The sequence below is a fragment of the Schistocerca serialis genome, unplaced genomic scaffold (assembly GCF_023864345.2).
Source record: "Schistocerca serialis cubense isolate TAMUIC-IGC-003099 unplaced genomic scaffold, iqSchSeri2.2 HiC_scaffold_759, whole genome shotgun sequence".
NCBI lineage: Eukaryota > Metazoa > Arthropoda > Insecta > Orthoptera > Acrididae > Schistocerca > Schistocerca serialis.
In genome coordinates this window covers 1-15,092 of record NW_026048363.1, presented here as the reverse complement: position 1 = coordinate 15,092, position 15,092 = coordinate 1, and the positions used below count along the sequence as shown (strand labels likewise).

Genomic DNA, 15,092 nt, shown 5'->3' with positions numbered 1-15,092 from the left:
CTGCTGCTGCAACGGTAACGTGGCCGAGCGGTCTAAGGCGCTGGTTTTAGGCACCAGTCTCTTCGGAGGCGTGGGTTCGAATCCCACCGTTGCCACTTTTTACGTCTCATTTTTGTGCCGTTGCGGTGTGTTCTCGTGGGGTAGGACGCAGCTCTTGTGACGCGCGTGTTGTGTAGGTAGCGTGGCCGAGCGGTCTAAGGCGCTGGTGTCAGGCACCATTCTCTTCGGAGGCGTGGGTTCCAATCCCACAGCTGCCAAGCGTGTAATGTCTCCTGTGTCGAAGGCAGATGCACTCATTGCCCGCAAAGGAAGCAGCACAACAAGGCGTGAGCGTCTGCTTGGTGAATGGTCGTAGAACAGTGCGTGGTGCAACGACAGCATTTGTAGGCACCTTTTGCTCTCATCATTGCTGGCGTTCGTCTCCACGAAATGCGTCCGGAGCACGCCGTTCTATAACGCGAGAGAGTGGATTTTTTACAGTTGTCGTCAGTTAACCGTGCGTGGCTGCTGCGTTCGCTGGAAAGAGCACTGCCGTCGTTATCCGGTGTGGTCTAGTGGTAGTTCCGCTTGAGACGCGACAGCGATCGGACGTGCTGTGTATTCGATCCGCCGTTTCCCTCGGGTTGTGACTATTTACTTTCTGTGTGTGACGTTTGTTTGTCTTCTTTTCTTCGTTGTTTCGTCGCCTTAGTGTTTGTGTTGTGTCTTGTGTTGTATAGCGGCTTTTGCCGTATTTATTAAGTGTTATGGCTTCCCGGTTGTTTCCGCGGAAGTGTACTCTCAGTTTTCAGTTTAACAAGGCCACCAGGAATGTTCAACCAACTTCGTTGGAAATTCACGAATGGATTGTGGATACGATTGGCATTACATCGGACCAGGTACATACGGCGTATTTTGACACAGAACTTTACTGCTTTTTTGTGAAATTGTTGAACCCAGTTTTGCTAGATAAGATTTTACTTAAACATGGTGAGCAAGTGTCGTTCCGTCATAGAGATGGTTCTGTTAGCAGTGTTACTGTTTCAAATGCGGAAATTACGTATACCACAGTTCGGGTTTATAATTTACCCCCTGAAGTTGAAAACAGTTATCTCAAGGAAGCTTTACTTGGTTACGGTACCGTTCGGTCAATTCGAAATGAACGTTGGTCTGCACAACATAAGCTGCAATGTTATAATGGTATCAGATCGGTTGAAATGCATATTAAGTCGAATATACCGTCCCATCTGGTTGTATGTGGTTATCGTGTTCATCTTACTTATGAGGGGCAAGTTGGTACGTGTTTTCTATGTAATGAAAATGGTCATGTTCGTGCTAATTGCCCTAAGCGGGTGTTTGTGCTTAAAAATGGGCTATCACAACGCCGCAAATTAACGGTTGCCGATCTTGTGCCATCAGCTTCCTCCACTGTCTCGTGTCAGCCTCCTGCAGTAGATTCTTCACAACGGGTGACACCTTCCTCTGATGCAGGTTTTCCCCCGTTACCCACTCGCCCAGATGTATCGGCTGCTTCTACACCGATCCCGTCTGTTTCCAATAACAAACGCCGTCGTGCTAGTGATACCGGTAGCACTGATGACGAAGCTGCTGTTTCGCAGCCGGTTTCCGAATCTGACGAGAGAATTCCGGAATCTCCCATGCTTGTTTTGGATTCTGTTCCCACTGTGTCTCCTGCTTTGCCTGATGACGTCAAACTTGCTGCCACGCCGTCGGCGCAAGAGCCCCAACATTCGGTCGAGGTGGTGTTGACATCCCTCCCGACACAGGCATCACAACATGTTGACGACACTTCGGTGCAGGCAGCTGTTTGTCGGAAAATCGCTTCTAGAACTGCGCGCTCCGCTTCAGCGGATTCCAAACCTATCTCTCCACCTCCTACACTTCCAATACCTACACCTTCTGATGCCAGTGCCGATGTTCCTGATGCAGTTTTCCCCTTGCTTGCTCCTTCTTCTGATTCCTCTCGCCCTGCTAATCCTTCGGATGCCTTGGTTGACGTGCCTGATCTCGAACCCCCCACTCCACCTGCTCTTAAATCTGGTGTGCATCAGATACGCCGTCGGGTGAAAGTGCCCCCCAATCTTCACGCGGTGCGGAAAAAACACAAGCATGCAAAGGATGACTCTGATTCCGTTGATTCCGGGCAATCACCCTCTGCCATGTCTGATGTTGATGATCTGGATGTAGTTGCTTCTAATGTGGTGTAATTAGGGTTCATTTTCCCTTTTTTGGTTGACGTTGCAGTCGTACACGTTTATTACCTTAAACATAAATAGCATTCAATCTGCTCTGAAGTTAGCGTCTCTGCAGCAGTTCATTTATGACTCTGCAGCTGATGTTGTTTTCCTGCAGGAAGTCTCCGTTGCACACCTGTTTGTTCCTGGCTTTCGCACTATTATAAATTTTGCGCCTGAGTTTTCCACAGGTACTGCCTTACTAATTCGTGACGGTATCCCCGTTACCGAAATTGAGCTCTTAGACTCGGGAAGGGGTATTGGTTGTCGGTTATTTGACACAACCTTGGTTAATATTTACGCCCCCTCTGGTTCCAGCAAACGGCAGGAAAGGTCTCGTTTTTATAAAGAGGATCTGATTTATCTTTTACGCAAAAATCCTGCGACTTTGATATTGGGGGGTGATTTTAATTGTGTATTACAAGCTAAGGACCAATCCCCTCATTTTAATTATTGTTTCGAGCTACATTCTCTTGTACGTCAACTACGACTACGCGATGCGTGGGAGGTAAAACACCCCACTTTAGTTAAATTTACATTTTTTACTGCCACCTCAAGTAGTCGACTGGACCGATTGTATATTTCTGATCCCCTTAGTGTTTCTGTTTTAAATGTAGATGTTATTCCAGCCAGTTTTACGGATCATTGTGCTCTTGCGGTTATAATTAATTTGGAGCGTCAGCCTCTTAAACTTTATCGGCCGCTGTGGAAATTCAATGTCTCCCTGCTCGATGACCCTGACATCGAACCTCTAATACAGACGGCGTGGGACATGTGTTTACGTTCTCTGCGATACTATCCGTCTAAGCTTCACTGGTGGATCCACTGTGCGAAGCCAAAACTACGTCGCACTTTAATGTCCTACAGTTATAATAGAGCGCGAGATCTGAAACTGACTTTTGAGTATTATTATTCGGTGCTTCGCGAACTTTATGATACTTCTCGAATGACATGTGCCCACCTTTCTGAGGTTCGGAAAATTAAAGCCAAGCTCCTTAGTATTAAACGGCTTCAGATGGAAGGATTGAAGATTAAATCTAAACCGCCGTCCACCTTAGCACATGAGATGACTTCCATGTACCATCTGTTTCGTCACCACAAGAACCGTCGACGTGTATTGATTGACGGCCTTATGGCAGCTGATGGTCGCCGGCTTACCTTACAGAATCAAATAACCCATGAACTTACCTGCTACTATGAGACCTTATATGCTGTGGCTGATTCTGATCCGCTTGATGTTGACGAGATTTTAACTGCTATCCCATCAGTTTTAACAGAGGACCATAATATGGAATTTTTAGCTCCTTTTACTGCAGACGAAATTTCAGCTTTCATTGCTTGTTCACCATCTCACAAATCTCCTGGTCCGGATGGCCTTCCTAAGGAGTTTTTTGTTCGCTTTTGGCCTATTATAGGGCCTGTTTTTACGGATATAGTAAATGAAATTTTGAATGGTGGCACAATTCCGGCCGATTTCAAGAGAGGTACGGTTGTCCTGATACCGAAATCTGCTGGTTTGAAGACAGCTAGTGACTTTCGTCCTTTAACCCTTTTAAATTTTGATTATAAGACGGCTGCTAGGGCTGTTAATGCACGTCTATCCGTCTTGCTTACACCTGTGATAACTCCTTGTCAAAGCTGCTTTCCGGGGCGCTCCATCTTGACGCCTCTGGCGGGGTATCGTGACATTGTGTCGATTGTCGCTGTCACCAATATTTCCTGTGCGCTTTTATTTGTTGATTTTAGTAAGGCTTTTGATCGTGTGTCCCATTCGTTTTTAGAGCTTCTGCTGCGCCGACTCGGTTTTAATGAAAAGGCGCTGCTGGTTCTTAAGAATATGACGACTGGCATTTCTGCTAAGATTGACATTAATGGACAGCTGACGAAGGTCATTGATATTAAACGTGGCGTCCCGCAAGGTAGCCCTTTATCCATGACCCTTTATGCTCTCTCCCTTCAACCACTCCTCACACGTCTCAACTCGACACTTCGTGGTCTTACGATCTCTGGGGTTACCCAGACAGCAACAGCTTATGCTGATGATTTGGTTGTTTTGCTTCGTTCCACCGCAGAAGTGCCGCCGTTGAAAATGGAACTAGATAAATTTTCTGCTGCCTCAGGTTCTCGTATCAACCCCCGTAAAAGCAAACTCCTGAATTTGCGGGGCTTTGAACATGTGGTTGTTCCGTGGGTTACGGCTGTTGAACATCATACACATTTAGGTATCTATCTTGAACGGTGTCCTCTTCGTATGGCTGCGAAAAATTGGCAAGTGGCCATTTCCAAGCTTCAAGGTGTTTTATTCGAACACTCATGGCGTTCGATACCGATACTGCAAAAAAAGCTTGTATTAGACACTTATGTTTTATGTAAAGTATATTACGTTGCTCAGTTGTTTCCGCTTCCCAGAATGCAGGGTGCAAAAATGGTCCAGCTTATTAACAGATATATTTGGCGGGGGCACATTTTTAAATTACGTTGTGATGTTCTTACGAAGCCGCGACTTGAGGGCGGCTTGTCGTTCACCGATGTCCGTGTCAAGGCTGCTGCCCTTTATGTTAAGCGCACCCTCCATCTTTTATTTTCTGAGTCCCCGACTGTTACTTCGCGATTATTCCATGTCGTTCGTCCTGCGAGCTTGTCACCGCCTATTAACGTAGGACCTCTAAATGCGAAGCTACGGCATGTTCGGGACTTCTACATTGAGATTAGTTATCTGGATCTCCACTTACAACGTCGTCCTGTTTTTACTACGCGAACACTGCTTGACAAATGGCACAGGTCTTCTTCTTCCATCCCGATTGTTTTACAATATCCCCGTTTCCATTGGCGTAACATATGGACGAATATCAGCTTACCCGTTCATTCCGCAACTGTTGCCTCCCTATGGTATAAGGTAGTTAATCAGCTGATTCCTACGAACGAACGACTTCATCGTATAGGTTTAAGTGTCACTCCGCTTTGTCAAACGTGTGGTTGTGTTGATACGCTCCCACACCGATTTACCTGCGCTGACCGTCTTCGCATGTGGTACTGGCTGCGCCGACAATTGGCGTTACTCACCAGAAGCTCGGAATCAGCTTTTACAACTGATATTCTCTGCTGGCCGGACACGGTTTTTTATCCCCGGACAAAGAACAACACCATTATGTGGCTTCTTGGCCGTTACATTTTTGCAGTGGTTGATGGTGATGGTATTTCCGATTTTATTTCGTTTACTGGTTACATGCTTCATGAGTACTGGACGCAACAATCTTTCCCACATCTTAAGAGGGACTTTGCGAATATGCTCAGTATTGTTTTCGAAAAGCAGGGGATTGGTTAAGTTTCCACTTCTATTGCTCGCTCCTGCGCCAGTTGCATTAATGGCACCGGTATAGGGGGCTACTGATCTCACTTCATGAGAGGGGAGACATTCTCGCTAGCTCTTAGTTACTTTGCCTTCCTGCCAAGCTTTTACCTGTTTGGACAGACAACGCATAAATAAGCCCCGAGTCCACATATCAGTATCATGAGACTCCGAACCAAGGACAATTACTACGTATTGGTGCCACTGTGCTTCAGTGCAGGGAGGAGGAGACGTCATGGCCAGGCCTCGGGTTTCGACCCCTGCCCAACGCGCCTCCACCGAGCTGCACTGGGTCATTTAAAAAAAAAAAAAGTTGGTTAGAGCGAAAAAAAAAAAAAAAAAAAAAAAAAAGTGGCTAGGATACCTGGCTCTCACCCAGGAGGCCCGGGTTCGATTCCCGGTACCGGAATTGCGCGTTTTTGTTGCTCCTCTTATGCGACTTGTCTCGACTTTGCTCGACTGACGCTACGCTGACGCGTGCAGAAAGCTACGTTAAGTATGATTCACGGCAACACCTGACGGCGAGAGAGATGAAGCGTCTATCCACTTGTTATCCAGCCACATACCTGTAGTCAAGAGGCTTGGGGGACTGCAAGACATTGCCACGGAGGTGAATGCAGCTAACCACTGTAGTTAGTGTCCTGACAGCGCAGGCACGTTCATTTGCTCGTATACATGTGATGGAGACCGTGTCTGACACTGCTGTGGCGTACACCTTGGCCTAGGCTTTGCTGGGTATCGCCACTTGCATTCCAGCCAGCTGCCTTCGCGGGCGCCTCCGTGGCCATGGCCGTGATCGTCTAGTGGTTAGGACATTGCGTTGTGGCCGCAATAACCCAGGTTCGAATCCTGGTCACGGCAATTTTGAAAGTTTTGCCTTGCTGCCGTTGCAATGACGAGTACTCGAAATGACAGTACTCTCTTGATTTTTTTCACTCGTGTTCCGCAGGCCGCAGTTTGCACTACCACTTCATCCCCAACACGTAATGTCGCCTCCCAGAGCGCAGACGTCCGCTGCTCTCTGTAGTCGAAAAGGGCAGTTGTTTGAAGTGCGATGGATGAGCAGCCAGTCCCAGCAGAACAGGAAGCTGTGGCGTGCACTGTTTGTACAAATGCTAGGAACACTGGCGCACCAAGCAGCGCATGTAGCGTGGCCGAGCGCTTTAAGGCGCTGGTTTAAGGCACCAGTCTCTCTGTTGGCGCGGTTTCGAGTCCTGTAGCTGTCGGGGGTTTCGCTGTGATCGCGTTAACCTGCCGCTTTTTCTTCAAGTGTAACCTCCTTGAGCTCACATATGTTTGACACATGGAGCATTCTAGCTCCGCCTGACAGTTACAGCTACGATAATTTAGTGGTTACGGAAAGCCCAGGTTCGAAACCTGGTCACGGCACGAAAACGTCTCTTGACGCTGTCTCCTTAACTGCGACAGCTACAGACAAGTGGCGTCGCTACCATGCGGCGGGCACGGCTTTTTCTTGCTGTGGATGGCCTAAAGGGACGCTTCCAGTGGGAGAGCAGTGGAAATACATGCCAAGATACTTCCATTTCGAAGTGATCTTTGTAGTACAAAGGAAACGTTTTGCCGCTGCTGCTGCAACGGTAACGTGGCCGAGCGGTCTAAGGCGCTGGTTTTAGGCACCAGTCTCTTCGGAGGCGTGGGTTCGAATCCCACCGTTGCCACTTTTTACGTCTCATTTTTGTGCCGTTGCGGTGTGTTCTCGTGGGGTAGGACGCAGCTCTTGTGACGCGCGTGTTGTGTAGGTAGCGTGGCCGAGCGGTCTAAGGCGCTGGTGTCAGGCACCATTCTCTTCGGAGGCGTGGGTTCCAATCCCACAGCTGCCAAGCGTGTAATGTCTCCTGTGTCGAAGGCAGATGCACTCATTGCCCGCAAAGGAAGCAGCACAACAAGGCGTGAGCGTCTGCTTGGTGAATGGTCGTAGAACAGTGCGTGGTGCAACGACAGCATTTGTAGGCACCTTTTGCTCTCATCATTGCTGGCGTTCGTCTCCACGAAATGCGTCCGGAGCACGCCGTTCTATAACGCGAGAGAGTGGATTTTTTACAGTTGTCGTCAGTTAACCGTGCGTGGCTGCTGCGTTCGCTGGAAAGAGCACTGCCGTCGTTATCCGGTGTGGTCTAGTGGCTAGGATACCTGGCTCTCACCCAGGAGGCCCGGGTTCGATTCCCGGTACCGGAATTGCGCGTTTTTGTTGCTCCTCTTATGCGACTTGTCTCGACTTTGCTCGACTGACGCTACGCTGACGCGTGCAGAAAGCTACGTTAAGTATGATTCACGGCAACACCTGACGGCGAGAGAGATGAAGCGTCTATCCACTTGTTATCCAGCCACATACCTGTAGTCAAGAGGCTTGGGGGACTGCAAGACATTGCCACGGAGGTGAATGCAGCTAACCACTGTAGTTAGTGTCCTGACAGCGCAGGCACGTTCATTTGCTCGTATACATGTGATGGAGACCGTGTCTGACACTGCTGTGGCGTACACCTTGGCCTAGGCTTTGCTGGGTATCGCCACTTGCATTCCAGCCAGCTGCCTTCGCGGGCGCCTCCGTGGCCATGGCCGTGATCGTCTAGTGGTTAGGACATTGCGTTGTGGCCGCAATAACCCAGGTTCGAATCCTGGTCACGGCAATTTTGAAAGTTTTGCCTTGCTGCCGTTGCAATGACGAGTACTCGAAATGACAGTACTCTCTTGATTTTTTTCACTCGTGTTCCGCAGGCCGCAGTTTGCACTACCACTTCATCCCCAACACGTAATGTCGCCTCCCAGAGCGCAGACGTCCGCTGCTCTCTGTAGTCGAAAAGGGCAGTTGTTTGAAGTGCGATGGATGAGCAGCCAGTCCCAGCAGAACAGGAAGCTGTGGCGTGCACTGTTTGTACAAATGCTAGGAACACTGGCGCACCAAGCAGCGCATGTAGCGTGGCCGAGCGCTTTAAGGCGCTGGTTTAAGGCACCAGTCTCTCTGTTGGCGCGGTTTCGAGTCCTGTAGCTGTCGGGGGTTTCGCTGTGATCGCGTTAACCTGCCGCTTTTTCTTCAAGTGTAACCTCCTTGAGCTCACATATGTTTGACACATGGAGCATTCTAGCTCCGCCTGACAGTTACAGCTACGATAATTTAGTGGTTACGGAAAGCCCAGGTTCGAAACCTGGTCACGGCACGAAAACGTCTCTTGACGCTGTCTCCTTAACTGCGACAGCTACAGACAAGTGGCGTCGCTACCATGCGGCGGGCACGGCTTTTTCTTGCTGTGGATGGCCTAAAGGGACGCTTCCAGTGGGAGAGCAGTGGAAATACATGCCAAGATACTTCCATTTCGAAGTGATCTTTGTAGTACAAAGGAAACGTTTTGCCGCTGCTGCTGCAACGGTAACGTGGCCGAGCGGTCTAAGGCGCTGGTTTTAGGCACCAGTCTCTTCGGAGGCGTGGGTTCGAATCCCACCGTTGCCACTTTTTACGTCTCATTTTTGTGCCGTTGCGGTGTGTTCTCGTGGGGTAGGACGCAGCTCTTGTGACGCGCGTGTTGTGTAGGTAGCGTGGCCGAGCGGTCTAAGGCGCTGGTGTCAGGCACCATTCTCTTCGGAGGCGTGGGTTCCAATCCCACAGCTGCCAAGCGTGTAATGTCTCCTGTGTCGAAGGCAGATGCACTCATTGCCCGCAAAGGAAGCAGCACAACAAGGCGTGAGCGTCTGCTTGGTGAATGGTCGTAGAACAGTGCGTGGTGCAACGACAGCATTTGTAGGCACCTTTTGCTCTCATCATTGCTGGCGTTCGTCTCCACGAAATGCGTCCGGAGCACGCCGTTCTATAACGCGAGAGAGTGGATTTTTTACAGTTGTCGTCAGTTAACCGTGCGTGGCTGCTGCGTTCGCTGGAAAGAGCACTGCCGTCGTTATCCGGTGTGGTCTAGTGGCTAGGATACCTGGCTCTCACCCAGGAGGCCCGGGTTCGATTCCCGGTACCGGAATTGCGCGTTTTTGTTGCTCCTCTTATGCGACTTGTCTCGACTTTGCTCGACTGACGCTACGCTGACGCGTGCAGAAAGCTACGTTAAGTATGATTCACGGCAACACCTGACGGCGAGAGAGATGAAGCGTCTATCCACTTGTTATCCAGCCACATACCTGTAGTCAAGAGGCTTGGGGGACTGCAAGACATTGCCACGGAGGTGAATGCAGCTAACCACTGTAGTTAGTGTCCTGACAGCGCAGGCACGTTCATTTGCTCGTATACATGTGATGGAGACCGTGTCTGACACTGCTGTGGCGTACACCTTGGCCTAGGCTTTGCTGGGTATCGCCACTTGCATTCCAGCCAGCTGCCTTCGCGGGCGCCTCCGTGGCCATGGCCGTGATCGTCTAGTGGTTAGGACATTGCGTTGTGGCCGCAATAACCCAGGTTCGAATCCTGGTCACGGCAATTTTGAAAGTTTTGCCTTGCTGCCGTTGCAATGACGAGTACTCGAAATGACAGTACTCTCTTGATTTTTTTCACTCGTGTTCCGCAGGCCGCAGTTTGCACTACCACTTCATCCCCAACACGTAATGTCGCCTCCCAGAGCGCAGACGTCCGCTGCTCTCTGTAGTCGAAAAGGGCAGTTGTTTGAAGTGCGATGGATGAGCAGCCAGTCCCAGCAGAACAGGAAGCTGTGGCGTGCACTGTTTGTACAAATGCTAGGAACACTGGCGCACCAAGCAGCGCATGTAGCGTGGCCGAGCGCTTTAAGGCGCTGGTTTAAGGCACCAGTCTCTCTGTTGGCGCGGTTTCGAGTCCTGTAGCTGTCGGGGGTTTCGCTGTGATCGCGTTAACCTGCCGCTTTTTCTTCAAGTGTAACCTCCTTGAGCTCACATATGTTTGACACATGGAGCATTCTAGCTCCGCCTGACAGTTACAGCTACGATAATTTAGTGGTTACGGAAAGCCCAGGTTCGAAACCTGGTCACGGCACGAAAACGTCTCTTGACGCTGTCTCCTTAACTGCGACAGCTACAGACAAGTGGCGTCGCTACCATGCGGCGGGCACGGCTTTTTCTTGCTGTGGATGGCCTAAAGGGACGCTTCCAGTGGGAGAGCAGTGGAAATACATGCCAAGATACTTCCATTTCGAAGTGATCTTTGTAGTACAAAGGAAACGTTTTGCCGCTGCTGCTGCAACGGTAACGTGGCCGAGCGGTCTAAGGCGCTGGTTTTAGGCACCAGTCTCTTCGGAGGCGTGGGTTCGAATCCCACCGTTGCCACTTTTTACGTCTCATTTTTGTGCCGTTGCGGTGTGTTCTCGTGGGGTAGGACGCAGCTCTTGTGACGCGCGTGTTGTGTAGGTAGCGTGGCCGAGCGGTCTAAGGCGCTGGTGTCAGGCACCATTCTCTTCGGAGGCGTGGGTTCCAATCCCACAGCTGCCAAGCGTGTAATGTCTCCTGTGTCGAAGGCAGATGCACTCATTGCCCGCAAAGGAAGCAGCACAACAAGGCGTGAGCGTCTGCTTGGTGAATGGTCGTAGAACAGTGCGTGGTGCAACGACAGCATTTGTAGGCACCTTTTGCTCTCATCATTGCTGGCGTTCGTCTCCACGAAATGCGTCCGGAGCACGCCGTTCTATAACGCGAGAGAGTGGATTTTTTACAGTTGTCGTCAGTTAACCGTGCGTGGCTGCTGCGTTCGCTGGAAAGAGCACTGCCGTCGTTATCCGGTGTGGTCTAGTGGCTAGGATACCTGGCTCTCACCCAGGAGGCCCGGGTTCGATTCCCGGTACCGGAATTGCGCGTTTTTGTTGCTCCTCTTATGCGACTTGTCTCGACTTTGCTCGACTGACGCTACGCTGACGCGTGCAGAAAGCTACGTTAAGTATGATTCACGGCAACACCTGACGGCGAGAGAGATGAAGCGTCTATCCACTTGTTATCCAGCCACATACCTGTAGTCAAGAGGCTTGGGGGACTGCAAGACATTGCCACGGAGGTGAATGCAGCTAACCACTGTAGTTAGTGTCCTGACAGCGCAGGCACGTTCATTTGCTCGTATACATGTGATGGAGACCGTGTCTGACACTGCTGTGGCGTACACCTTGGCCTAGGCTTTGCTGGGTATCGCCACTTGCATTCCAGCCAGCTGCCTTCGCGGGCGCCTCCGTGGCCATGGCCGTGATCGTCTAGTGGTTAGGACATTGCGTTGTGGCCGCAATAACCCAGGTTCGAATCCTGGTCACGGCAATTTTGAAAGTTTTGCCTTGCTGCCGTTGCAATGACGAGTACTCGAAATGACAGTACTCTCTTGATTTTTTTCACTCGTGTTCCGCAGGCCGCAGTTTGCACTACCACTTCATCCCCAACACGTAATGTCGCCTCCCAGAGCGCAGACGTCCGCTGCTCTCTGTAGTCGAAAAGGGCAGTTGTTTGAAGTGCGATGGATGAGCAGCCAGTCCCAGCAGAACAGGAAGCTGTGGCGTGCACTGTTTGTACAAATGCTAGGAACACTGGCGCACCAAGCAGCGCATGTAGCGTGGCCGAGCGCTTTAAGGCGCTGGTTTAAGGCACCAGTCTCTCTGTTGGCGCGGTTTCGAGTCCTGTAGCTGTCGGGGGTTTCGCTGTGATCGCGTTAACCTGCCGCTTTTTCTTCAAGTGTAACCTCCTTGAGCTCACATATGTTTGACACATGGAGCATTCTAGCTCCGCCTGACAGTTACAGCTACGATAATTTAGTGGTTACGGAAAGCCCAGGTTCGAAACCTGGTCACGGCACGAAAACGTCTCTTGACGCTGTCTCCTTAACTGCGACAGCTACAGACAAGTGGCGTCGCTACCATGCGGCGGGCACGGCTTTTTCTTGCTGTGGATGGCCTAAAGGGACGCTTCCAGTGGGAGAGCAGTGGAAATACATGCCAAGATACTTCCATTTCGAAGTGATCTTTGTAGTACAAAGGAAACGTTTTGCCGCTGCTGCTGCAACGGTAACGTGGCCGAGCGGTCTAAGGCGCTGGTTTTAGGCACCAGTCTCTTCGGAGGCGTGGGTTCGAATCCCACCGTTGCCACTTTTTACGTCTCATTTTTGTGCCGTTGCGGTGTGTTCTCGTGGGGTAGGACGCAGCTCTTGTGACGCGCGTGTTGTGTAGGTAGCGTGGCCGAGCGGTCTAAGGCGCTGGTGTCAGGCACCATTCTCTTCGGAGGCGTGGGTTCCAATCCCACAGCTGCCAAGCGTGTAATGTCTCCTGTGTCGAAGGCAGATGCACTCATTGCCCGCAAAGGAAGCAGCACAACAAGGCGTGAGCGTCTGCTTGGTGAATGGTCGTAGAACAGTGCGTGGTGCAACGACAGCATTTGTAGGCACCTTTTGCTCTCATCATTGCTGGCGTTCGTCTCCACGAAATGCGTCCGGAGCACGCCGTTCTATAACGCGAGAGAGTGGATTTTTTACAGTTGTCGTCAGTTAACCGTGCGTGGCTGCTGCGTTCGCTGGAAAGAGCACTGCCGTCGTTATCCGGTGTGGTCTAGTGGCTAGGATACCTGGCTCTCACCCAGGAGGCCCGGGTTCGATTCCCGGTACCGGAATTGCGCGTTTTTGTTGCTCCTCTTATGCGACTTGTCTCGACTTTGCTCGACTGACGCTACGCTGACGCGTGCAGAAAGCTACGTTAAGTATGATTCACGGCAACACCTGACGGCGAGAGAGATGAAGCGTCTATCCACTTGTTATCCAGCCACATACCTGTAGTCAAGAGGCTTGGGGGACTGCAAGACATTGCCACGGAGGTGAATGCAGCTAACCACTGTAGTTAGTGTCCTGACAGCGCAGGCACGTTCATTTGCTCGTATACATGTGATGGAGACCGTGTCTGACACTGCTGTGGCGTACACCTTGGCCTAGGCTTTGCTGGGTATCGCCACTTGCATTCCAGCCAGCTGCCTTCGCGGGCGCCTCCGTGGCCATGGCCGTGATCGTCTAGTGGTTAGGACATTGCGTTGTGGCCGCAATAACCCAGGTTCGAATCCTGGTCACGGCAATTTTGAAAGTTTTGCCTTGCTGCCGTTGCAATGACGAGTACTCGAAATGACAGTACTCTCTTGATTTTTTTCACTCGTGTTCCGCAGGCCGCAGTTTGCACTACCACTTCATCCCCAACACGTAATGTCGCCTCCCAGAGCGCAGACGTCCGCTGCTCTCTGTAGTCGAAAAGGGCAGTTGTTTGAAGTGCGATGGATGAGCAGCCAGTCCCAGCAGAACAGGAAGCTGTGGCGTGCACTGTTTGTACAAATGCTAGGAACACTGGCGCACCAAGCAGCGCATGTAGCGTGGCCGAGCGCTTTAAGGCGCTGGTTTAAGGCACCAGTCTCTCTGTTGGCGCGGTTTCGAGTCCTGTAGCTGTCGGGGGTTTCGCTGTGATCGCGTTAACCTGCCGCTTTTTCTTCAAGTGTAACCTCCTTGAGCTCACATATGTTTGACACATGGAGCATTCTAGCTCCGCCTGACAGTTACAGCTACGATAATTTAGTGGTTACGGAAAGCCCAGGTTCGAAACCTGGTCACGGCACGAAAACGTCTCTTGACGCTGTCTCCTTAACTGCGACAGCTACAGACAAGTGGCGTCGCTACCATGCGGCGGGCACGGCTTTTTCTTGCTGTGGATGGCCTAAAGGGACGCTTCCAGTGGGAGAGCAGTGGAAATACATGCCAAGATACTTCCATTTCGAAGTGATCTTTGTAGTACAAAGGAAACGTTTTGCCGCTGCTGCTGCAACGGTAACGTGGCCGAGCGGTCTAAGGCGCTGGTTTTAGGCACCAGTCTCTTCGGAGGCGTGGGTTCGAATCCCACCGTTGCCACTTTTTACGTCTCATTTTTGTGCCGTTGCGGTGTGTTCTCGTGGGGTAGGACGCAGCTCTTGTGACGCGCGTGTTGTGTAGGTAGCGTGGCCGAGCGGTCTAAGGCGCTGGTGTCAGGCACCATTCTCTTCGGAGGCGTGGGTTCCAATCCCACAGCTGCCAAGCGTGTAATGTCTCCTGTGTCGAAGGCAGATGCACTCATTGCCCGCAAAGGAAGCAGCACAACAAGGCGTGAGCGTCTGCTTGGTGAATGGTCGTAGAACAGTGCGTGGTGCAACGACAGCATTTGTAGGCACCTTTTGCTCTCATCATTGCTGGCGTTCGTCTCCACGAAATGCGTCCGGAGCACGCCGTTCTATAACGCGAGAGAGTGGATTTTTTACAGTTGTCGTCAGTTAACCGTGCGTGGCTGCTGCGTTCGCTGGAAAGAGCACTGCCGTCGTTATCCGGTGTGGTCTAGTGGCTAGGATACCTGGCTCTCACCCAGGAGGCCCGGGTTCGATTCCCGGTACCGGAATTGCGCGTTTTTGTTGCTCCTCTTATGCGACTTGTCTCGACTTTGCTCGACTGACGCTACGCTGACGCGTGCAGAAAGCTACGTTAAGTATGATTCACGGCAACACCTGACGGCGAGAGAGATGAAGCGTCTATCCACTTGTTATCCAGCCACATACCTGTAGTC

The 15,092-nt window shown here is 51.1% G+C and overlaps 16 non-coding genes across 16 annotated transcripts; all 16 read left to right on the top strand.

Annotated features, from left to right (window-relative positions):
- The first annotated feature begins 13 nt into the window (after positions 1 to 13).
- Trnal-uag (transfer RNA leucine (anticodon UAG)) lies at positions 14 to 95 on the top strand. The gene has a single exon. It is a non-coding gene; the product is annotated as a tRNA-Leu (tRNA).
- Positions 96 to 6,372: 6,277 nt separating this feature from the next.
- Positions 6,373 to 6,444, top strand: Trnah-gug (transfer RNA histidin (anticodon GUG)). The gene has a single exon. It is a non-coding gene; the product is annotated as a tRNA-His (tRNA).
- Positions 6,445 to 7,180: 736 nt separating this feature from the next.
- On the top strand, positions 7,181 to 7,262 carry Trnal-uag (transfer RNA leucine (anticodon UAG)). The gene has a single exon. It is a non-coding gene; the product is annotated as a tRNA-Leu (tRNA).
- Positions 7,263 to 7,707: 445 nt separating this feature from the next.
- Positions 7,708 to 7,779, top strand: Trnae-cuc (transfer RNA glutamic acid (anticodon CUC)). Its single transcript has one exon. It is a non-coding gene; the product is annotated as a tRNA-Glu (tRNA).
- Positions 7,780 to 8,159: 380 nt separating this feature from the next.
- Trnah-gug (transfer RNA histidin (anticodon GUG)) lies at positions 8,160 to 8,231 on the top strand. The gene has a single exon. It is a non-coding gene; the product is annotated as a tRNA-His (tRNA).
- Positions 8,232 to 8,967: 736 nt separating this feature from the next.
- On the top strand, positions 8,968 to 9,049 carry Trnal-uag (transfer RNA leucine (anticodon UAG)). The gene has a single exon. It is a non-coding gene; the product is annotated as a tRNA-Leu (tRNA).
- A 445-nt stretch (positions 9,050 to 9,494) lies between these two features.
- On the top strand, positions 9,495 to 9,566 carry Trnae-cuc (transfer RNA glutamic acid (anticodon CUC)). The gene has a single exon. It is a non-coding gene; the product is annotated as a tRNA-Glu (tRNA).
- Positions 9,567 to 9,946: 380 nt separating this feature from the next.
- Trnah-gug (transfer RNA histidin (anticodon GUG)) lies at positions 9,947 to 10,018 on the top strand. Its single transcript has one exon. It is a non-coding gene; the product is annotated as a tRNA-His (tRNA).
- A 736-nt stretch (positions 10,019 to 10,754) lies between these two features.
- On the top strand, positions 10,755 to 10,836 carry Trnal-uag (transfer RNA leucine (anticodon UAG)). Its single transcript has one exon. It is a non-coding gene; the product is annotated as a tRNA-Leu (tRNA).
- Positions 10,837 to 11,281: 445 nt separating this feature from the next.
- Positions 11,282 to 11,353, top strand: Trnae-cuc (transfer RNA glutamic acid (anticodon CUC)). Its single transcript has one exon. It is a non-coding gene; the product is annotated as a tRNA-Glu (tRNA).
- Positions 11,354 to 11,733: 380 nt separating this feature from the next.
- Trnah-gug (transfer RNA histidin (anticodon GUG)) lies at positions 11,734 to 11,805 on the top strand. Its single transcript has one exon. It is a non-coding gene; the product is annotated as a tRNA-His (tRNA).
- Positions 11,806 to 12,541: 736 nt separating this feature from the next.
- Positions 12,542 to 12,623, top strand: Trnal-uag (transfer RNA leucine (anticodon UAG)). The gene has a single exon. It is a non-coding gene; the product is annotated as a tRNA-Leu (tRNA).
- Positions 12,624 to 13,068: 445 nt separating this feature from the next.
- Trnae-cuc (transfer RNA glutamic acid (anticodon CUC)) lies at positions 13,069 to 13,140 on the top strand. The gene has a single exon. It is a non-coding gene; the product is annotated as a tRNA-Glu (tRNA).
- A 380-nt stretch (positions 13,141 to 13,520) lies between these two features.
- Positions 13,521 to 13,592, top strand: Trnah-gug (transfer RNA histidin (anticodon GUG)). Its single transcript has one exon. It is a non-coding gene; the product is annotated as a tRNA-His (tRNA).
- Positions 13,593 to 14,328: 736 nt separating this feature from the next.
- Positions 14,329 to 14,410, top strand: Trnal-uag (transfer RNA leucine (anticodon UAG)). The gene has a single exon. It is a non-coding gene; the product is annotated as a tRNA-Leu (tRNA).
- A 445-nt stretch (positions 14,411 to 14,855) lies between these two features.
- On the top strand, positions 14,856 to 14,927 carry Trnae-cuc (transfer RNA glutamic acid (anticodon CUC)). The gene has a single exon. It is a non-coding gene; the product is annotated as a tRNA-Glu (tRNA).
- Positions 14,928 to 15,092: the final 165 nt, after the last annotated feature.